This window comes from Sphaerodactylus townsendi, linkage group LG05 (genome assembly GCF_021028975.2).
Source record: "Sphaerodactylus townsendi isolate TG3544 linkage group LG05, MPM_Stown_v2.3, whole genome shotgun sequence".
NCBI classification, from domain to species: Eukaryota; Metazoa; Chordata; class Lepidosauria; order Squamata; family Sphaerodactylidae; genus Sphaerodactylus; species Sphaerodactylus townsendi.
The window spans coordinates 6,880,280-6,893,360 of record NC_059429.1 but is presented as its reverse complement, the minus strand read 5'-3'; the positions used below and the strand labels follow the sequence as shown (position 1 = coordinate 6,893,360).

Here is a 13,081-nt window from a genome sequence, read left to right as displayed (position 1 = left end):
GGGGGGGCGCCACCTTCAGTAAACTACTATGAAATACCCCTCAAAACCTTTTTGGCAGACCCAACTTGGCCGTGACCGAATTAATTACCCTGACTACCTGGTCCTAAGAACTTTTGCCCCAATTTGCGGCACGCCTGAAGCCCCCGCAGGTTCTTTGTAGAAAGGTCAACCCAATCCCCTACGACCAAGGAGAGGGGTGTATGCAAGGATCGCATCGCCATTCTTAACAGCAGCACCAGTTGGATCACTGCCAGTAAGGTATAATCATTATCATCCCCAAAAGGAAACTGCTGGGGCTAATAGAGAAAAAGGTTAAATAAGCACAAGGGGGGAAAAAAAGCTTAGCTTCTTTTTCCCCTTCACGCAGAGAGGGGTGATAGTTAAGTTGGGGCTTTTAGCCCGTGGTTTTGCCAGTACTGAAAGGGGTTTTTTTTAGCTGGTGAAGGAACTACCTGCAATGTATTTTGTTCCTGTGTTTTAACTGCTGCAAATAAAAGCTATTGGAAGGTGTTATTGTCAGCAGTTGGATTCGTCTGTCTTCTTCCTCGTGCCTAAAACCAAAAGTAGCTCACGGAGAGACTGCGTCGAGAGAAGAGAGAGAGAGAGAGCCTTTTGGAGGAGCTCGAAGGCTGTTTGCCGGCTGGTTCGCAAGAGTGCAGGAACGCCAGAGCAAAGGGCTTGGCTCATACATGGTGGCAGCGACTTTAGAACCCTCAGCCATTTGACAAAAGGCAGGGTGAGGTTTTTTTTAAAAAAGACTTTTACTTGTAATGAATCAACAAGAATTGTTTAGCTAATTGTACGGCTAATTGAGCTGCCAGCGATAAAGAGCAGGATGAAACATACAATTATGACATTACCATATAAGCTTTTGCCAAAATCCCTTTGGAAACAAACAGCATTGGCTAATTTACCTCCAGCTGCATGGGAGGTTAATAGACAAACTGTAGTGGAGAGAGGAGGTGGTGGAGATCCCTTTCAGCCATCACATGTAATTCACAGCAGTGATGTGGCGGCAGGGACTGGAACTGAAAATTATCTTCCAGACACAGTGTCGTCAACACCACCTCCACGTCATAATATTTCCACAACGCCCAAGGGTAGTTCAGTGGATCAGTTCTGTTCCCTGCTGAAGGATGTTCTGGGACAGAACCAACAGCAGATGAACATCTTTGAACAACAGAAACTCCAGGGGCGGGAAGACAGATTAAAGTTCCCAGAACTGCGACAAGATGATGATATAGCCCAGTGATGGCGAACCTTTTTGAGACCGAGTGCCCAAATTGCAACCCAAACCCCACTTATTTATCGCACAGTGCCAACGTGGCAATTGAACCCGAATGCTGAGGTTTTAGTTTAGAAAAAAACTGGTTGGCTCCCTCTTCCTCCGCCCCACCTGCTCGAGCAGGGGCCAGCCTGCTCTAGCCTCCAGCAAGTCCCGTGCGCACTGCTCTGTGCCTCTGTAGCATCTCTGCCTCCTCTGTGCCCCCCCCCCCCTCGGGCAGCACCCACCCAGAGCACAGGCACCAGGCCCGCCAGCCGAGTCCTCCCTGCTCACCGTGGTGCACGCATGTCATGTTCAGTGGCCCAGGCCAGCCTAGATGTGTGTGTGGGAATGGGGGGGGGGTGTGAGCCCACCGAGGAGCCCCGTGTGAGAGGTAAAAATGTTGCTTTTACATATACCAAAGAGGTATTACTTTTATAAACATAAGTATACATGGGACAATGACAATGATTGCCTTATAAGTTATAAAAGAAGGTATCTTTAGGTGTTTTCATAAAGTGTAAGACTATATTGAGTTATCTACACACATAAACATATTTTAGTGCACAAATATGGGATTTAGAAGTCACAAAGAATATACCCCTCACAGAATCACAAGATTTAGTAGGTGAACTCTGAATATAAAGTTCATGTATAGTATCTACACTTGAATATAATGAGGTTGAAAGCCTGTTAAGTTGGATGGAATCCAAAGAGAGATGGGAGTATGATGCCTAGTATATTCCATTTGACTTGTGTATTTCTTATCATATCCCAATTAAAAGCACATCTGCTTTAAAATAATGAGCCAGCAGAAGAAGAAAGGTCAAGGGTTAGAGGGGAATAATAGGTGATGTGGTGATGTAGTCGTTTATAATCATGTTTGTATATTTGAATGCTTTTATATTGTAGCTAAATAATGAAACTTAAAGAATATGTTAGTCACTCATGTTCAATATATATATCCTAATGCTTCATGTGTAATGAATCCTGCTATAAATGTTATTCTCTCAGTTTAAAGTGTAAAATAGCTAAAACAGCTTGCTTCTCTTGACCCTAGTCAGTAGGTGCTATTAAGCAGAAACTCCATTCAGAAGCTTCTTAAGGCCTCTAGCTAAAGTCTTATTTCTAAGATGCTTCTGAAGCCTGGTTTCAATCGTCATAAACAGTAATGGAACATGAGTTCTTGTGCCAAACAGACACCTGCTGATAAGAAGGCCCCTAGCAAGCTTGGGATAGTGTCTTCAAAGCAGGGGAGTGGGTCAAGAAAACCTCGGTTCTTGTGCCAAGAGGTACCCGCTTATAGGAGGCTAAGATCCGGTGCCAAGATAGAAGGCCTTTGGATGAAGGGGTAAAATATGATGGTGTCTTCACAGTAAGATAAGGGAACCAAAGACGTGGCAGGTGCATGGATATATATCATGAAGACACTAACAAGGGGTTGACAACTAGGAAGAACCAAATATTAATTACAGGAAATGACCATATAGAGATGTATTAATTGGAGGAGATACCACCTGGTATATGACACAGTATGCCTAGATGAATTGTAATAGGCTATGGCCCTCATCTCCTAGCCAATAGAGAAGTGAGGGAGGGATTGGGTGGTCCTGAAAAAATAATATAAACTGTTGTAGAACAACGGAAGGGTGTGCCTACTACTGAGTGGACACCCGATCTTGCAAGACTGTAAACCAATAAAAGCTTTGTTATCTGTTTCACCCACTTTGTCCAGATTATTTTGAGGGTCCTTGGACCTACGTTCCCAACACCAGCGAGGAGCCCAGTGAGGAGCAGAAAGTGAGTTGGAACTTCAGTTCTGGGTTACTGCTGAGATCCTCCCCTGTCGAACAGCCCTGACGGTCAGGAAGTTCTTCCTAATGTTTAGGTGGAATCTCTCTTCCTGCACCTTGAATCCATGACTCCGTGTCCTACTCTCTGAGGCGGCAGAAACCAAGCTTGCTCCCTCTTCAGTGTGGCATCCTGTCAGGATGCCTGTGTTCAGCTTTTGGGGCCTGCTTAGCTGGCCAGTGTTTTCTGGGACTGGGGGGTCGGGGGGGATGGGATTGTTCTCAGCCTTCATTCTTTCATCCGTTCCACATACTCTCTGCTTTTACTCAGGGGGGTTGGACAATGTGCATTCATATTATCATGCTTTCTGGGTTCCTTGCCTTAACTGCCTTTGATCTCTCCAGGCACCAGAATGGCCCAGCTGGTCCAGCGAGTGGGAGTCGACGTACAGTGGTGAGCCTGGGGAATTTTCATGGGGGCTATCTCAGTTTGAGCATTTAGAGAAGCAGGGAGAAGCTGGCGACATGGAAGGGGGGAAGGGGGACGGTGTGGGCGGCAGTGCGAGGGAGTGGGAAGGGTGCAGCGGGGTAGGCTGGCCATGGCGGAAGGAAACATGTCTAGGACAAAGCTGTGGTCACTGCCAGATTTGCCCGCTTTGGCAGCAAAGCTAAATAAAAGTTGCACTAGAAGTAGTTGTGCTTGCCACAGAGAAAGTGAAAGCGGGGGACCAGGAAATACATCCGTGCAAGAAATGTTGCTGTGACAAAGATTTGCTCCCACCTTGTGCATAATCTGTCTGTGTGGTTTCCTTCCTTCCTTCCTTCCTTCCTTCCTTCCTTCCTTCCTTCCTTCCTTCCTTCCTTCCTTCCTTCCTTCCTTCCTTCCTTCCTTCCTTCCTTCCTTCCTTCCTTCCTCCCTCCCTCCCTCCCTCCCTCCCTCCCTCCCTCCCTCCCTCCCTCCCTCCCTCCCTCCCTTGTTATTTTGCCAGAGCCTGAATCAATCAGGCGGAATCCCACTGAAGAGGAGGAGGAGGAGGAGGCGGCGGCGGCGGCGGCAGAAGACGGAACAACCTGGAGAGGACTCTTCTTCAGCTATACCACCAGCAATAATAATCGTACAGTCACCCTCCAGATGATAAACATCGAAATCTCGAATGGTGAGAACTCCGTCCAAAATAAAGTGAACTGTAGGCAGAGACTTTAGGCAGAGATCACAGAGGCATGGGCACAAGGCCCTGTGGTTAATCTAGATCCAGGCTCACAAGGGTACAGAGAGCCCACCCACCCCGCCATCCCGGAACTGCAGGAGACCACACATTTAATTGCGTTGCGGGTGACCCCGGGGTCTTATCCCCAACACCAAACACATTGCCACGCCCTGCACTCTTACACGGGGCCGCTTTATTCTGGCACCATTCCGTGCTCCAGTTTTCCAAAGAAAGGAGCCTGTGCAATTTGATGCCGACAACTTTTGTGAACTTCAACTTGTGAAGCACATTTCTCCACCTTGAGTGGGGAGGGACTGTTACACTGACCACAGAAACAACAAACTAGGACTGTCAAAGAAAAGTCACAAATCAAACATTTTCCTTGGCGTCCGCACCCTGCTCTGCCCTCCCCGACCCACGGAACTCTCCCCGCCATCCTTTGCTTTGGACATGGACTTGGCCAGAGACACACCCACGTTTAGCTGGAGGGGCACGGTTGTTAGGCTGCAGCACATGAGTTTCTGCCTATGTGGCCACTGAAAGGAAGATCATGTGCCAGTCTAAGGACATTCAGGCGATGTACCCGTCCCACCAAGCTGCATTCTTCTTTCTCCTAGCTACTCTATATAGCCTGTTGTCCATCACTTTGAACATACAGGGGTGTTCAATAGTAGCTTCAGAGTCAGCTGGGCCTGCCGTCTCCCATAGATCTTTGAGAGGTTCATCCTCCCTCTGCTCTGTTTGAAATCGCTCAGCGTGAGCCAATTCCATTGGCAGGACTACGTCCTCTGCAGTTTCAGTCTGGTTTATTGAGTCAGACTCTGAGGAGTGTTCTAAGCCTCCTTCCACAGGTGTCCTGCTCCTTGTAACTTTATTGATGGTGTTACAATGTTTGGCCAATAAGAACAGGCACTTCTAAGTCTTCCAGAACTCCCATCTGCCATTTTCCTTCATAGTGCTTATACACTATGGGGATTTCAGCTAATGGCACTTCGAATTGGGGTCCATGGATTCTCTTTATTCGGTACTTTCGGTTGGGCACTATTTGGTCTGGCTTCACCAGCTTAGCCTGGATAAGGGTGATCTCTGCCCCTGTATCCCTCAAGCCCACAACTGCCCCTTCATTAATAGTGACTGCCTCCATAAAGTCTCAGCTGATATCCTCCTCAACCTTCCAGACTTTTAAGACTTTGGCAGCACTGTCTGTGGGGGTGTTGTCATCATCAGCAGGCTGCTCTGACTGTTGTACCAACTTAACAGATTTAGGAGGGTTCGCCGGTCGTTTGGGGTTGGTCAGTTTAGGGCACATTGATCTTACGTGTCCCTCTTCCTGACAGTGATAACAGGAGCAGCAGTGGCGTGGGAGGTTAAGAGATCATGTATCTAATCTGGAGGAACCGGGTTTGATTCCCAGCTCTGCCGCCTGAGCTGTGGAGGCTTATCTGGGGAATTCAGATTAGCCTGTACACTCCCACACACGCCAGCTGGGGGACCTTGGGCTAGTCACAGCTTCTCGGAGCTCTCTCAGCCCCACCTACCTCACAGGGTGTTTGTGGTGAGGGGGGAAGGGCAAGGAGATTGTCAGCCCCTTTGAGTCTCCTATAGGAGAGAAAGGGGGGATATAAATCCAAACTCTTCTACTTCTTCTTACCCCCCCTCAGGTTTCTAAAAGTGGGAGAGTCCCGCCTTGCTGGGTTGACGTTAGGACTCCCAACTTTTTCTTTAGGGTGCCACTCTCTGGGTTTCTTGTAAGGGATTGGGATTTGGCTTCCCTCAAAATCTCCCTCAAGCTCATCTAACAGGGTGGCAACTCCCGCGACAGTTTTTATTCTTTGGTCTTTGACAAACCAGGGACTAGCCTGTAGAATTGTTCTAGGCTAAATAGCTATTTCGGCTCTTCAAAGGTATTAACTTTACTACCTTCCGCCCACCTATCCGACACTTTATCTAAGCGACAGCCCAGTTGTGAATAGGTTTCCCCTGGCTTTCGCTTGATTTCTCTGAAGTCTTTCCGGCTTTGCTCTGCTGTTAAGCCAAATCTTAGTTTCACTCGTTCTTTGAAGAGATTGTAATCAGAAATCTCTTCATCTCGCAAGTCTGCATAGACTTCACTTAAAACTCCTCATAGTAGTGGGCATAAGTTTGCCATTTTTCTTCAGGGACTCCCAAATCCTGGCAAGTCTTTTCAAAGGCCCCTTCCGCACACACAAAATAATGTGTTTTCAAACCACTTTCACAACTGTTTGCAAGTGGATTTTGCCATTCCGCACAGCTTCAAAGAGCACTGAAAGCAGTTTGAAAGTGCATTATTCTGCATGTGCGGAATGAGCCAAAGCTAGCCAGTTAAGCCTCTACATTAGCTCCCATTCTGGTACTTGGGAAAGCGTTTTGTATCTCCTGAGGTAAACTCTACAGCAGCAGGGGGGTTGGGCAACCCTGCTCTTAACTGACACATTTCTTTTTCATGGGCCATCCTAGCCTGTTCTCTTTCCCGCTCTTTTTCTCGGTCTCTCTGTTCTGCCTCTCTCAGTTCTTTTTTCTCTTTCCCTCTCTCGTTCTTTTTCTTCCCTTTTTGCCAGCTGGATCTCTTTCTCAAACGCAATCCTAGCTTTTTCATTCTCAGAAGCAATCCCAGCATTTTCAGACTCCAGTTTTCTCATTTCCAGTTCTAATTCCAACTTCTCTAACTCCAGAGAGCCTGTTTGTGTTCTACAGGGATCTTCTTCGTGTACTACAGTTTCCCCCTCGCCAGTTGTCTTTTGTTTGGGGGGTGCCATTGTGAGAGGAAAGTTTGCTCAGGTTTTTTTTTTCCTCACAAAAATCGGGAAAATATTATTTTTGTCTGTTCTTTGGATACTGGATTTAGGATTACACGTATCCTGACGCTAGCCACCAATGAATGTCAAGAACGGGGGACAGAACAGACGTTGACTGTGTCTGATTCCACTACCCCACACTTCTTTACCTCACACTCACTCTTTGACTGAGGGGAATAAACTTCAGAGCCCCTAAATCAGTGATGGTGAACCTTTTTGAGACCGAGTGCCCAAATTGCAACCCAAAACCCACTTATTTATCGCCAAGTGCCAACACGGCAATTTAACCCGAATACTGAGGTTTTAGTTTAGAAAAAATGGTTGGCTCCAAGGTGCGCGTTACTCAGGAGTAAGCTTGGTGAAGCAACCATACAACTCTTCGAATGGGTGAATCACGACCCTAGGAGGGTTTACTCAGAAGCAAGCCCCATTGCCAGCAACTGAGCTTACTCCCAGGTAAAGGATTGTGCCCAGGCCAGCCTAGATGTGTGTGTGTGGGGGGGGTGATTTTCCGCCCCCCACATGACAAACTCTGTGCTTGCGTGCCCACAGAAAGGACTCTGAGTGCCACCTCTGGCACCCGTGCCATAGGTTCGCCACCACTGCCCTAAATGAAAATGGAGGGAACTCAAAACTGGTTGGGATTCTAGTCACACAGACAGGCACTTCCCCACTCTTACACACACAAATGGTAGCTTGAACACAAAAACTTAAAGTTTATTTTTAACAAAAAGAAAGGCTTCTTAAATGGCTCAGGGAGGTACTAAAACTTGGCGGTTACAGAGAGGTTCTTTTCACTTAGGTTTCAGAGACGTTGTGGGCACTTTAGTTTCACACAGACACACACAGGTGTCTCTTCAGAGAAAGGTTTTACTTTAAAATATCAAACGCCTTTACTGACAGACATTAGTCTTTTGCTGTACCTCACCCCACTGAATCAACACACACCCAGTCTATGCCCTGTGAGATTCTGGCATCTCAGCCTCCCTCCCCCACTGTCCCAAACTGGCCAAACTGCTACTGGACTGGGCCGCCCAAGACTGGTGTTGAACTGGGTGGGACAGACTCTAGGTCTGGACAGTCTCACTGTAGGCGCAGAAGAAGCAGAAGAAGCAGAAAGTCAGAGCAAGTGGAAGAAAGTCAGAGAGAGACAGATAAAAGGGTTTTGGATTTAACAAAAAAGACTATTTCCTCTTTCCCTCCATTATTTTTCCTATAATGGAGAGATGGCAACCATAATGCAGCTGACTTGACCAAAGAAATCATGCAGGCCTTAAAACCTATCCTTTTCTATTGCCAGCTTAGCATAATAACTCCCAAAAAAATGCCCCTTTCTTCACAATTAGGCAAAATGTGCAAAACTAAACTGTTTTCAAGATCCTGTTGTACCCAGAAGATACCTTAAGAAGTTGCCCTTTTCTGAGACATTAGAAAGGCCTATGGGAAAGCTTAGGCTCTTTGTCTGAGAAATAGGACAACTAGAAACATTGACGATAAGAGAAAACAAGGGTTCTCGGTTCACATAACGTCAAAAAGTGTAATGCTGACATCTTCCAATGGGGATTCTGGACAACCCCAAAGGGCTGTGGGAACAGGGAAAATCTCCACCTTTTGTGTGATTGATGGATGATGTGGGCATTTTGGGGTGTATTCTTTACTGCCATTTTAATGTAGCTTGTCATTAATGCTATAAAAGTGAGAACACGTCGCCATTTTAAGTGTGGCTCCCCTGATTTTTGTCTTTGCCCGCAGTTGGCCGAATAAAAAATCTCTGATTTTATTCTGTTATCGGCTTGAGCTTCTTTGAGCTTCTTTATTTTAATTCGTTACTCCGTTGTAACATCACAGTGTCAAGCCTCTGACTGGCGGGTCCCTTTCCGCCAGCCTCAGGGCCTCCACCCTCTAGCAAGCCTCCTCAGCTCGTAGAGTTATCTGAATCCTGACAGCTAACACAGCCGAGTCAGAATCCTTCTCTCTCCCAACTGTCAGTTTCAGACCCCAAACTCTGACTGAACCTGACAGGCTCCTCCCTGCCTATTTATACTACCAGCACTTTGCTCCCCCTCCCTCTGGCAATGGGCAACTGTCAACTGCCAATACGCAACTGTCAACTGCCAGCCAATCCGGTAGGATCTCCTTTTATGGAGCCTGCTGCATTCACTCTGGCTGTTGCTAAGACCTGTTTTACAAGGCTATTAAACACACACCAACCCTTCAGTGTGGGCACATCCATTACAGCTTGCGTTCTGGCGAGGTCTCCACTCATGGCTGCCCAACATCTTTCTTACAGTTACTTTTAGATGCGCTTTCCCAGGATGGGTGTTACAACGGAGTAACGAATTAAAATAAGTAAGCTCAAAGAAGCTCAAGCCGATGCCGGAATAGAATCAGAGATGCTGTTATTCAGCCCACTTGAGCAAAGGCAAAAATCACCGGGGCCACACTTCAAAATTAAGCGACGTGTTCTCACTTTTATAGCATTAATGACAAGCTACATTAAAATGGCGATAAAGGCCACCCCAATTGCCCACATAATCAAATCAATCTGCAAAGGGTGTGAGTTTTTCCTTGTTCCCACAGCCCTTTGGGGTTGTCCAGAATCCCCATTGGAAGATGTCAGCATTACACTCTTTGACGTTACATGAACCAAGAACCCTTGTTTTCTCCATAACGCCATTGATGTTTCTAGGTGGCCTGCTATGAGACTAAAGAGCCTAAGCTTTCCCATAGGCTTTTCTATTGTCTGAGAAAAAGGAGCAGCTTTTTAAATTATCTTTTGGGAACAACGGGATCTTGAGACCAGGATTTGATTTTGCACATTTTTGCGCAATGTTGAACTCGGGCGTTTGCAGTTAATATCCTTTTAGCTTCAATAGTAAAAGAATAGGTTTTAAGGCCTGCATGATTTCTTTGGGTCGCAGCATGATGGTTGCCATCTCTTCATTATAGGAAAAATAATGGAGGGAAAGAAGAGATAACCTTTCTTGTTGAATCCAAAACCCTTTTCTCTGTCTCTCTCTGACTTTCTACCACTTGCTCTGACTTTCTACTTCTTACTCTGACTTTCTCTTTCTTCTGCGCCTACATGGGGGCTGCGAGCTGTTTTAATTACTGGATTTTGCGCGGGCAAAGTCACTTCTGGCGTTGTCCAGAGAAGATCCACAACACTGAATAAACTGCTGTTCTTACACATGAGTTTGTCTCGGTTTTTGGGATTCTGACACCTGTCAAGAACATGAGCTGAGCCAAGGTCTGTTCTTTGCTGCTGTTGGCTGGACGGATGGCTCTACTGTCTTGTACTCAGAGGCGTACCGGGAGAAAATGACAACTGGAACATGACCGGCTCCCTGCCCCCCCCCCCCCCCCCCCCCCCCCCCCGCCTGACTCCCCGCGCCCCCCACTTGGCAGCAGGCGGCTCAGGTGGATACCATGGTGGCAGGCCAGCTCCTGCCCTCCCCGGCCTCCTTGGTGAGGGCAGGAGCCGGCCGGCAGCTGCAGCACACACCTCAGCCGGTGAGCAGCACCCCGGCACAGAGGGAGCCACTGGGTGCCAGTTGGGTCACTACGCTGCAGGAGAGGCCAGGCGCAAGGACCCGGCCGGCGCCCAGCATACACCCCACGTGACCAAATGGCATGTGCCCGGGGACATGAAATACCTATGTCCCCATGGGCGGTACACCGCTGCTTGTACTCCATCTAAGTTATCCTGAGGATGTAGAGGAGGGGGAGGAGAAAAGAGTCAATGGGGTGTATATATTTTGATATTGTTTGCTGGCCAAATGAGCAGAGCTTTCCAATGACACCAATGGCCTGATTGAGAAACCTTAAGCACTGAAACAGCTGGATAAGGGAGGCTCCCCAAACTCCCCTTCTCCCCAATTGATCCCTGGCTTTTGAATAATCAAGCCCCCTTAATCTCAATGTGAAACTGATGTGCGTTATGGACCCTCCTTCGTTCTCTTTTTAATTTCAAAACGTTGACAATACACCACAGAAAGAAATGCTTGGCATACATTGTAGTCCTTTTAGTGGGGTGTTTAGTGTGCATCCGTTTTAGTGCAGTGTTACACTTCGGACAAAGAGAATCTTAACAACCGCACATGTCATCCCATAAAAATGGCTTTTTTGGTGGTGTTTTCAAAATGTTCTGTTTGGGGTGTGGGGTGGGGGGGATGGAAACGGATTAAAGAAACTGGAAGCTGTCACAGAGAATAAGTGTACATTGTTTATTTGTTTCCTAGAAGGAATGGAATTACATCAATGATCACAACTTCATTTTGCCAAAGGGGGCACAGCAAATGCAACTGTGTGCCAGCACAGTTGTGAAAAGAAAAAGACTTTGATAAATGAAAACTGCAAGTGATGAGTCCTGGAAATCTACAAGATCCATCCCTGTCAACCCCTTTATAAAGAAAATTATTTCTACTTTAGTTTTTTTTTTTTTTTTGCATTCTTGTTTAAGAAGTTTCAATGCATCGATTTGCTAAACACAACCCAGCAAAAGTTAGCTGGGGATTAACTCCAATTGAGAAATCATTTGAATCGCAGTTTAATTGGACCAAATAGCAACAAACTTCTGCTGGGTTGTAAGTTGCTTGGTTTTCTCAAATGTGCTGTTGGCTTTTATAAAACGCTTCCAGTAAATAGGACATCAGATCGTTCTTGTCCACTAATAAAAGAGGTTGTTGTTTTCATTTTGCCTTCTGTTGGATGCTGGTGTTCAGTGCAGTTTTTCTACAAATATATCTCAATATCTATAAACCATAGAAAATGTCGGCTAATTTTGTTTTCTTCTTCGATTGTATTTGAAGTTTGATTTATTCATGACTTGAGCACAAGAAGAGAAATACCGTGTTTATATTATTTTGCCAGTGTACAGTTAATCACTGAGGAAGTTAACAGAGTGCTGGATGTCTCTGCCTGCCCCCTGTTTAAACAACTCGGTGTGTTGTATCTTAGAAAGTTTGGCTTATTATTGTTTGGAACATGGACTTGTATCCTGCCACTCTGCTTGGCTAACTGGTGCCCCCTTCTTCTCTTGGCAGAGGAAGACTCTTTAGTTTAGAACAGGGGTCTGCAACCTGTGGCTCTCCAGATGTTCATGGACTACAATTCCCATCATCCCCTGCCAGCATGGCCAGTTGGCCATGCTGGCAGGGGCTGATGGGAATTGTAGTCCATGAACATCTGGAGAGCCACAGGTTGCAGACCCCTAATTTAGAAGAAGGCACTGCTCAAGGACGTACATAAAGGGTGGGGGTTTCCTCAGGTTCAACCCCCCCATTGCATGTCCGAGGCTTCGCCCCCCCGTTTGTGGGGTTTTTGTATTTTTTAGTGTTTTTTGGTTTTTGGCCTGCAGGGGGTGCAGGGTATGATAGCAGCACCAAAATTTCAGGGATGCTTTGGGAGACTCTCCTGCTGATACCACCCAGGTTCGGTGAGATTTGGTTCAGGGGGTCCAAAGTTATGGACTCCCAAAGGGGGAACCCCATCCCCCATTGTTTCCAATGGGAGCTAATAGAAGATGGGGGCTACACATTTGGGAGTCCATAACTTTGGACCCCCTGAACCAAACTTCACAAAACCTAGAAGGTATCATCAGAAGAGTCTCTTACTGATACCAACCAGGTTTTGTGAAGTTTGGTCCAGGGGATCCAAAGCTATAGACTCCCCAAAGGGGTGCCCCATCGCCCATTGTTTCCAATGGGAGTTAATAGAAGATGGGAGCTACACATTTGGGAGTCCATAAGTTTGGACCCTCTGAACCAAACTTCACCAAACCTAGAAGGTATCATCGTGAGAGTCTCTTACTGATACCACCCAAGTTTTGTGAAGTTTGGTCCATGGGGTCCAAAACTATGGACTCCCAAAGGAGGTGCCCCATCCCCCATTGCTTCCCATAGTAGCTAATAGAAGGGGGGACTACACCTTTGAGGGTCCATAACTTTGAACCCCCTGAACCAAACTTCACCAAACCTGGGTGGGATCATTAGGAGAATCTCC

General features: G+C 46.7%; 1 long non-coding RNA gene across 1 annotated transcript; it reads left to right on the top strand.

Annotated features, from left to right (window-relative positions):
- Positions 1–378: 378 nt before the first annotated feature.
- LOC125433187 lies at positions 379–11,772 on the top strand. Its single transcript, XR_007244612.1, has 5 exons — positions 379–736; positions 3,000–3,064; positions 3,460–3,508; positions 4,044–4,211; positions 11,320–11,772. It is a non-coding gene; the product is annotated as an uncharacterized LOC125433187 (long non-coding RNA).
- The last annotated feature ends 1,309 nt before the right edge of the window (positions 11,773–13,081 follow it).